Below are 10,543 nucleotides of genomic sequence, written 5' to 3'. Positions count from 1 at the left end.
GGGCGCCGCGAGCCTCCAGGACGGTCCCCCCTCGCGGGAGACACCTCTCCCCGCAGGTGCCGCCGGGAGAGGGAAACTCCGAAAGTTTCCAAAACTCGAGGCAGCGGGGAGTTGCACCCAGAGCTAGGGCTCGGGGAGGAAGAGGGAGCAGGCTGAGGATGGCCCCCCTCCCTCTCCAGCGAGGCCTGGCGGTGGCGTAACTCAAGCATTGTTCCCCCGTGGGCGCCCTCAGCCAGGGCTTGCAGGGTCATCACTAGCCGCCTGCGTCTGGAGCTGGGATCCCTGCTGCAAGCTGCCCCAGGCAGTCCGAGCCCCTCGCTAACTCCCTCCCGGGAACCGCCAAGACCTGGTATCTGCGCTGACACAACGAGTCCAGGCACGGCTCTGCCGCTGCTTGTGCAAGAGCGAGTACTGGGTGTTCTGCCCTGACCAGACACACGGAGGAGAGAAGGGTGGGCCTGGTCAGAGTCCAGGAGGAGGCCAGTCCGGATCTGGCCCTCAGCTCATACAGAAGATTCTGGGCACTGACCCTGCCAAGCACTGCGCTGGACACTTGGAATTACAAGGCAGTCAGCAGGCTGCATGCCTTTGGGTGAAAGGGGGGCTTACAGTCTACCCCTCCACACACTTGTTTTTAATTCATTCATTAAGTCTTAGTCTCATTTATCCAATCACACGCTCAAGAAACACTCACTGAGCACCTACTATGTGCCAAGCCCCCTGGAAGACTGAGGGGGTTCAGAGCTGCCATGGCAGACAGATGCCCGCCAGGCATAAGTACTTGGGAGGGCACTTACCCCGCCTGGGTAGAAGAGTGAGGAGGGACTTCCTCAAGGAGAAGCCAAGGTGAGGTCAAAGTTTCAGCCTCCTTCTCCAGGCTCTGTCCCCTTCATCCTTGTCATCCCGCCTGACTGCAGCCCCCTTCCCCTCCTTTTCATTCTTGCCAGTGTGGAAGATTAGTGGGCTGCAGGGATGCTGCTAGACAGCACCTGTGTCTGTTTCGAATGGTGTGGATCCCAGAGCTCCAGCTCCAAACCCCAGTGCCATTGGCACAGTGAGGAGAGTCAACACCCCCGCAGGGTTGGCATTTGACCAGAATGAAGGATGGTAGATGGAACCAGAAGCCCAGCCTGGTACTATCGAGGCAAGCCCAAGTCATAACAACCCTATAAGAGAACAACTTCCCCACCAGGTTCCCAGGACTGTACGTCTTGCTTCTTCTTTCTCCTGACACGTGGCTGCTAAGTTCCAACTGCTGACCTATCGCTAGCAATCCAACCCTTACTTAACCCACTGCACCTTGATACATGAGACCAGGTATTCATTTGCCCAGAGAAACACAACTGTCTTCAGGCAGATTTCCATTTCTGTGTCAAAGAGTCAATGGCAGTTTGGGCTCCTCCTTGGGAAATCCCATTACCAAGAAGTTTGCCCAGGAAACTTGCAACATCCAGGAGAGAAAGGACAAGTTCTCAGCCCAGGAAGCTCGAGATGTTGTCTAGGCGTAGTCTGGATCCTAAGGACCCAGTATAGCCCAATATCCCCAAGGCTGGGGCCTGATCCGATGTTTCCCCAACCTGCAATCTGATCATTTCTCCTGTCTCCAAGCTGGGTTTCATCACAATGTTTTCCTTAGTGCTTGCTGAGTGAGAGACACTTGTAAATCTTTCCCCTTTATCAGCTGGCTGAATACAATTGATGAGATTTCTGCTCCCTCAACTCCCCCAACCCCCAACTAGATAGTTGGTCTCCAAACACGTCAGTCACAACTGTGTTAGTCTGGGTAGACTAGACAAATTCATTGACAATCATATGTGTACAAGAAAGAGCTTAACATACAAGAGCAATTGAATATTGAGAAAACATCCCAGCCCAGTCGAGATCAAGTCCATAAGTCTGATATTAGCCCATATGTCTGATACCAATCTATAAATTCTTCTTCAGACTCACAAAACACATGCAATGATGCCAAATGCAGGGAAATCACAGGCCAGTGGATGGAAAGTCTTGTGGATCCAGTAGCAGAGGCAGCATCTCAGCTCCAGGTGTCTTGTCAGAAGGAATGTCTCCCAGGGACTGAGTGAATGTCCCACCGCCAGCGAGCTATTTATCTCCTTATCGGCTCCAGATGAGGTCATCAAGCTGCAACCTGATTGACAGCCTAAACTCTACCCCTTCACTCTTAAGTCTCAAATTGACAACAGATTTATGTAACAACACCACCCATCTCATGGTTTACTTTCCTATCCTATCTCTTTCAGGGGGTTGTGCTGTCAGGGGCCACCCTCATGTCTAGTTCCCTCCAGTCTCACAGAGATGTCTAGGGCCTGTTATCTCCAACTCTCTCCCTTCTCAGTACCCTCTTCAGGCCTTGTGTAGCAGAACCCCCCCCCCCCAGTGACTAGTCCCAGGAAACTGCCCCAATCTTGGTGGTTAGTTTCCACACACGCTGTCCATTCTTTTGCAAAGAGTCTTGTTATTAAACTCACCTCAAAACATCCTAATTGGAGCGCATCATCGCCAGCTGGTCCTAGGACCCTAAGTGATTCAGATGCCTACATAAGCACCCATCACCCCCCCCCAAAAAAAAACAATTTTTTTTCAAAGCTATGTATTTAAAAAATTTTTTTACAAGACAACCATATCCCCTTCAAAGTTCTCTCCATGACACTTAATACATTTGTCAATTCTGCTATTTGATTCTTGGAAACATTTTTCAAACTCAGCTGTTTGGATAGCTGACAGTACCTCCCTCGTTTTTTCTTCACCTCTTCTATGTCATCAAATCTCTGTCCTTTCATGTCCTTCTTCATTTGCAGAAACAAAAAGAAGTCTCATGGAGTGATGTCATGTGAGTCAGGTGCATGGGACAAGAGAGAGATGCTGTTTTTTGCCAAAATCTGGTGCACTGAGATGGCTACATGAGCAGGTGCATTGTTGTGGTGGCAAAACCAGTCCCCTGTCTGCCACAAATCAGGCCTTTTTTGTCACACATTGTTACGCACTCTTTTCAGAACATCTATGTACAAAGATTGATTAACACACTGACCTGGTGGAACAAACTCCAAATACATTATGAGTAGACATTTTCATCCATTCCAGAACTTGACGGACATCCAGAACAAGGTTTGTCATCAATCGACGTTTCACCTTTTTTGAAACAAGAAAACCACTCGCACACTCGAGTTTTCCCCATAGTGCTGTCCTTGTAAGCCGTGTTCAATGTCACAATCGTTTCTGCAGCATTTTTCCTAAGCAGGAAACAAAATTTCACAGCCGCACCATGCACGCTGTACTCTTAAATTGGCCATCCCCCCCAAAAGAGAGGTTTGAATGAAACTGCTTTTACAAAAAAATTCACTGTGACCAGAGAGAACCTTCCCATGCGATGCCACGGGGTGCACTAACCCAGAGTGAGTTGCTCGGTGCTCGCCTAGGAATGCTCGCCCAGCACAATTCTGACTTTTTTTGTGGGGGGGGTACCCCCTCCTATATCCTTCTTCACTATTTCTTCCGCTGGCTACCACCCCCATTTCCCTGCGGCAAGGTCGCTCAGAGTAGCTACATAAACTCAGTGTCTCTCATTGGTGTCCTCCCTACAGCCCTCTAGCTGGGCGTTCTCCTCCATGCTTGGCAAGGCCACCAGTAACCTCCGAGGTCCAGGTCCCAGGGGTCCCTTTGCAGTCCTCCTCTTAGGGAGCCTCTCAGTAGTGATCCACCGGATCACTCCTTCCTCTCGAACACGCTTTCTTCACCTGACATCTGAAAGACCACACACTCCTGGCTGCCCTTCTTCCCATCCTTCTCTCCAGTGTCCAGTGACCGCGGCAGGGCCACTTCCCAGTGGTCTCCTGGTCTTTTCTCTCCACGTGCAATCCTAATATTTCGCCCAGGCTCATAGCTTCACACATCAACTCTACGCTGATAAGACGCAATTTATTCTCCCTCTATCTTTGCGTGTTTTAGAGACATCTCCAATCTAACAACTAAAGTCGAACTTCTGATATTGCCTCCGACCCCACAACCGCACCCCCTCACCCCCTACAAATCTAAAGCCATCTCCATCTCTGGTGACAGTGGCTAGTAAATTCTCCTAGGTCAAACATCTTGATGTCACCCTTACTCCGCAACATTCTCTACTGTTCCGGTTACAACCCACCAGCTTTCTCACCTGGTTCACACCCCATCATCCCAGTGGTCTTTCTCTTTCCACTTCCGGCCCAGAGTCTTAACAGCACAGCTGTCAGAATGATGCTTTTAAAACATCAGTCAAAGTGTATCAACCTTCGACTCAGAACTCTGCACTGCTGGTCTAACTGCCTCCATGAGCCGCGACCTTCATTGCCTGAGACCAGAACAGCATGGTGCTCAGCTCCCACGACTGAACATTGCGATCAAGGACCCAGTGGATGAATCTTGATCCCAAAGAGGAAAAATGTGGCACCGAATTTGAAATTCTTAAGCCAGACTACGTGACCCACTGGGACTGGGAAAAACCCGAATTTGTGGTTCTGAGATCATCGTTCAGTCTTGAATTGAATGTATTCCCTAGTCCTCGTTAAACTAAACAACAGTTTAGCTAACTGGCAAAGAATGCTTGTCTTAAGCAATGTGCTCTGTAAAAGGATGACCTATATGAGATCAAATAGACAACTCAAAAACACACAAACTCACTCCCATAGAGTCAGTTCTGACGGATAGCAACCCAATAAGACAGAAAGAGGAACTGACCCTGTGCGCTTCCACGTCTATGAATCTTTAAAGGAGCCGGAAGCCTGATCATTCTCCCACTGTGGCTGGTGGCTAGTGGGTTCAAACTGCTGACCTTGTAGTTAACTGCCCGACACTAAATACAAAACACAGGAAAGTTTAGGGGAGTGAAGGTCTGAGTTGGTGGTAGTGAAACCAGATGAGCAACTGTGTCAAGAATGATTGACAATCTAAACACTGTCACCAATGTCTTCAACTATACACGTGGCAAATGTTACATGAGCGCAAGTTTTTTAATGTTTACCTTCATCGACAACTGAGACAAATAAACAAACAACCTCTGCAGTGTCCCCGTCTCAACAGAAATCCTTCTCAGAATCTCTAAGACTTTGGGGCTCCTGTACTTTGGACATGTCCAGAGAGACCAGTCCCTGGAGAAGGACATCATGTTTGGGAAAGTCCAGAGGCAGTGGGGAAAAAAAAAAAAGAAGTCCTTCAAAAGATGGATTGCCACAGGGCCTGCCACAATGGGCTTAAACATAAGAACAATTGTGAGGATGGCCCAGGACGGAGCCCTGTTTCTTGCTGTTGTACACAGATAGGGGCGCTCTGAGTTGGGACAGATTCCAGGGCACCAGACTACAGCCAAGGTTTAATGTGATCCTATCTCCCTTGAATCCCTGCCTTTCCTCCTGGCTCATTCTGCCCTAGGCACATTCCTGCCATGGGCACTTTGACAGAAATCTACTTGGCTAAGCCCCTATAAAATATCACCTTCTCAATCAGCCCTACCCTGACACACATTATTTCAAATTGTATCCCACCCCTCACCCCCAGGCCCTCCTTATTTTTTGGCTCAATGTTGCTCCATAACACATACCATCTGCTAACATATAGTTGGCATATATGTATCATATATGCGCTCAATAGAACATAAAATTTAATTATGTGTTATATTTATTGTCTGTCTCCCTCCCCTCACTGGAATTTAAGCTTCACAAAGCAGGACTGTTTGTCTGTTTTGTTCTCTGATGTATCCCCCGTACCTAGAATAGAGTATCACACAGCACATACTCGAAATATTTGCCCAAAGGTTTCTTTTTTTTTTTTAATACATAAAAGGAAAAAGAGACAGGAGAAGTGGATGCATAGCGATAATAACTGATACAAAGGTTGATAGGGGATGCAGGGGTGGGGTGGGTGAGAGGGAAGGTAAGGGGATTTCTGGAGTAAATAATGAAGGCAGGAGGGGGAAGAGAGCATGAGAACTGATTGTGATTGCACAACTCATTTTAAAGGTGATTTAACCACGGTGGGGGGGATTTTCTAAAATCAATGTGGTGGAATTGTGCAACTCTCCTGGATAGGACTGAACCATTGAATTGTATAATTTGTAAACTATGTGCCAATAGAACTGTTGGGGGAAAAGGAAAAGGAACAAGAATGGGTTGGAGTAAAAGGTTTTTTTCTTTTGCACATATGCACATTTAGGTCTTTAGAGGGCCGCCATGAGTCAGACTCTACACATGGAGTTCCCCAGAGGGAATACACAGAAATCAAGTTGACTACATCTTTAGGAGCCCTGGTAGTGCAGTGAGTTGTGATCAGAATGGTCAGCAGTTCAAAACCACCAGCAGCTTCATAGGAGAAAGACTGGGCGTTCTACTCCTGTACACAGTTATAGTTTCAGAAACCTACAGGGGGTCACTCTGAGTCTACATTGGCTCTGTGGCAGTGAGAGAGTGAGAGAGTGAGTGAGTGAGTGAGTGAGTAGAATCGATGAAGAAGCTCACTATCAGCAGCTAAAACCAGAGCTGGGCCAACTGTGGAACAAACCATCAACTCTTCACCTGTAAGTTCAGGATGAAGCTAAAGAAAAAACAAATCCACAAGAGTCAAAACATGACCTTGAGTCTATCCCACCCGAATTTCAAGAAAATCTCAACATGTTTGATGCATTGACCACTAATGTGGTAGTTACATCATCTGGTGTTAATTTGGGACTTGAGAGGAATAAGAGTGAAGGGGTGGAGTCTACTCTGTCAATCGGATCATAGCCAATGAGGCCTCTGTGTGGGCATGGCCTTCTGAGAATTCTGGGAACTCCTGTATTTCCTCCTTGGAGGCAGGAGACTCTCTCTCAACTCACTCCCTTGGAGACTCTCTACTGACAAGACACATGACACTACACCCTGGGAGCTGGAGAAGCCACTGGGCCTACCCTGATGCAACCAGTCCTTTGGAGCCAGAGAAGCTACATAGAGACCCCTGCCAGCACTGAGATGCTTCTGCTGCCACTGGATCCACAAGACTTCCAACCCACTGGCCTGTGATCCTCCTGCATCTGGCATCCTTGCATGTATTTTGTGAGTCTGAAGAGGACTTTATAGATTGGTCTCAGACATATGGGCTAATATTGGACTTATGGACTTGATCTGGACTGGGCTGGAACGTTTTCTCCATATTCCATTGCTCTTGTATATAAAGCTCTTTCTTAGACGCATATAATGTCTATGAATTTGTTTCTCTAGTCTACCCAGAGTAACACAACTAATGATGGAGGACCTGATGAGTTGTGGGGGGCATCAAGACCATCACTCAGGAAGAAAGCAAATGGCCACAGAAAGAAAAGATCAAAGAGGATGTCCAAAGATACTCTGGCTCCTTCTGGTTCTGGCCGACATGGAAGAAGGATGCCGTGTCCACGACCAGAACCAAATGATTGTGCTTCTTGTCAGATAAGTAAATGGACATTGAGCCATTGATTATCCTTCTTTCAATGTGTTAATGCAATGAAGATGCCCCATGAGTCAAGGGATCTGTGTCTTTATGGAGGACCTGCTCCAGTCCACCAAGTCCTTTGGTAAGAGCATCTTGTTCTGTGACGTCCAGCTTCTCACAGGCATCTATGCTGATGCATGCCCTGATGGAGGAGAGGCTAAACACCATCTGATACTTCAAAGGCAGAACTTCCTGCATACTATCGAACGGCAAGAAGAGACTGAGTATGGATCTTGTCAGAAGAATTCCCTGCCTGCAGAGGGAGCTGGGCCTTGGTTAAGTTTATCACCAATGGAAACTCTCCTGCCTTTGTGGACCACTGCAGTTCTCAGGGTCCCACCTCCAGGTGTCTGCTCAGGCATCCGCGGGAAGCCCCTTAGGAGTGGTGCAGTAGCCTCGGTGGTGTATTCCGTGATCACCCCTATGCTGAATCCTTTCATCTACAGCCTGGGGAACAAGGATGCCCACAGGAGCTCCTCGACAGACCAGCATAATCCCAATGCCGGTGCCAGGTTTTTTCATCTGTAGATTCCATTGTGTAGAAAATCTTACACGTGGCACTGAAAAGCATGCTCCTGGGCTCCTGTGATTTTTGTCACTCTCCCTGCTTCTAGACCCCTAAATGTTTCATTTCAGAACCTCATGTACATGGCCTACTTTTAAATTTCTGGAATCTGTGATACTATATAATAATAGTGTAGCAGGATAATTAATGTTCTGAAATTCATGGGATTTTCCTCAACGTTCCTGGTAATATTTCTTCAAATACCTTCTCCCTCCATACTATACAGCTTGTCATATGTGCTCAAGATTAACATCTTGTGTCTCTGCTCCTCACTTTGTGCTACAAACCTTTTGATGCCAGAGTTAAAATCCTCAAGTCATGGTTCTGAATTTCTATCTGATTTCCATGTGACATTGTTTCAATAGCTGCCTCCAACACGCCCCAACACGCCCCCTTTTCATTGAACTTATTGTCCTTAGGCATGGTCCCTACCTCCTGCAAGTACTAGCTCTGTGTTGCTCCTTTGTCTTTATGCCTTCAATCGTTGCAATAATTATTTACTAAATTAGCTATATTACAATATCTTTATTTTAAAAAGAAGAGAGACTCTAAAACTTGCGCTTAATCATAGAGTAGCTAAAGCAAATGGAAGAAAGGATGAAGTCAAGGGACTGAATAGAAAATCCCAAAGGGCAGCTGGAGAAGACAAAGCCAAATATTATAGTGAAATGTGCAAGGACTATAATTAGGGAACCAAAAGGTAAAAACACGCTCAGCATATCTGAAACTGAAAGAGCTCAAGAAAAAACTCAAGCTTTGAATTGCAATCTTGAAAGATCCTATAGGCAAAATGTTGAATGAAGCAGGAAGCATCAAGAGAAATGGAAAGAATACACAGAGTCTCTTTACCAAAAAGAAGTCCTCAATAGTCCACCATTTCAGGAGGTAGCAGATGAACAAGAATCAATGGTGCCGAAAGAAGTTCAAGCAGCACTGATAGCATTAGCCAAAAACAAAATTCCAGGAATGGATAGAAGACCCATTGAAATGTTTCAGAAAGCTGAAGAAGCACTGGAAGCACTCAGGTGTCTATGCCAGGAAGCTTGGAAGACAGCTACTTGGCCAACTGACTGGAAGAGATCCCTATGTGTACTCATTCCAAAGAAAGGTGACCCAACAGAATGCTCAAACTATAGAAGAATGGCACTGATATCACACACAAGTAAAATTTTTGCTTAAGATCATCCAACAAGAGTTGCAGCAGTACATTGCCAAGGAGCTGCCAGAAGTTCAAGTCTGACTCAAGAGAACTTGGAAGAAGGGATATCATTGCTGATGTCAGACGGATCTTGGCTCAAAGCAGAGAATACCAGAAAGATGTTCACTTGTGTTTCATTGACCATCCAAGGCATTCGACTGTGTGGACCATAATAAACTGTGGACAACCTTGAGAAGAATGGAAGTCCCGGAACATTGGGCTCATTTAGAACTTGTACGTGGATCCAGAGGCAGTTGTGCAAACAGAACAAGGGAATACTGCATGGTTTAAGATCAGGGAAGGTGTGTGTCAGGGCTGTATCCTCTCACCTTACTTGTTCAATATGTACGCTGAGCAAATCATCGGAGAAGGCGGCCTATATAAAGAAAAGTGCCGCATCAGGATCGGGAGAAGTCTTATTCACAACCTGGAGTATGCAGATGACACAACCTTGCTTGCTGAAAGTGAGGAAGACTTGAAGTGCTTGGTGATGAAGATCAAGGATTGTAGCCTTCTGGATGGATAACAATTCCATGTAAGGACCAATGGGAAGATCATATTAAGTAGAGTCAAGGTTGAAGTTGTCAAGGATTTTGGCTTACTTGGATCCACAATCAACTCTCATAGAAGCAGCAGTCAAGAGATCAAAAGACCTATTGCATTAGGTAAATCTTCTGTACAAGACCTCTTTAGAGTAATGAAAAGCAAGGATGTGACTTTGAGCACTTTGAGCACGCGACCCAAGGCATGGTGTTTTCCATTGCGTCCTATGCGTGTGAAAGCTGGACATCGAATAAGGAAGCGTGTAGAAGAATTGATGCATTTGAATGATGGTGTTGGAGAAGAATATTGAAAGTACCAAGAACTGCTAAAAAATTATCTGTATTAGAAGTAAGACCAAAGTGCTCCTTAGAGGCAAGGACGGCAAGACTTCATGTTACATCCTTTGGACATGTTATCAGAGAGACCGGCTCCTGGAGAAGGACATCGTGTTTGGTAAAGTGGGGGTTGGTGAAAAGAGGAAGTCCATGGACGAGAGGGATGGACACGGCGGCTGCATCGATGGGCTCAGGCCCAGGAACGATTGTGAGGACGGCGCAGGACTGTGCGGTGTTTCCTTCTGTCGTGCCCAGGGTCACTGTGGGTGAGAGCCCACTGATGGCACCCGACAAGAACATGAGCCAGAATGGACTTGAGGACACTGAGTTTCAGTGTCTGCTTTTTTTTTTAATTTACATTTTAGCAGCTTTATTGGCATATAATTCACATACCTACAATTCAATAGTTCA

Source organism: Echinops telfairi, unplaced genomic scaffold (genome assembly GCF_000313985.2).
Source record: "Echinops telfairi isolate 266 unplaced genomic scaffold, ASM31398v2 ScPeMD7_7475;HRSCAF=8513, whole genome shotgun sequence".
NCBI lineage: Eukaryota > Metazoa > Chordata > Mammalia > Afrosoricida > Tenrecidae > Echinops > Echinops telfairi.
This window is presented reverse-complemented; position numbering follows the sequence as displayed.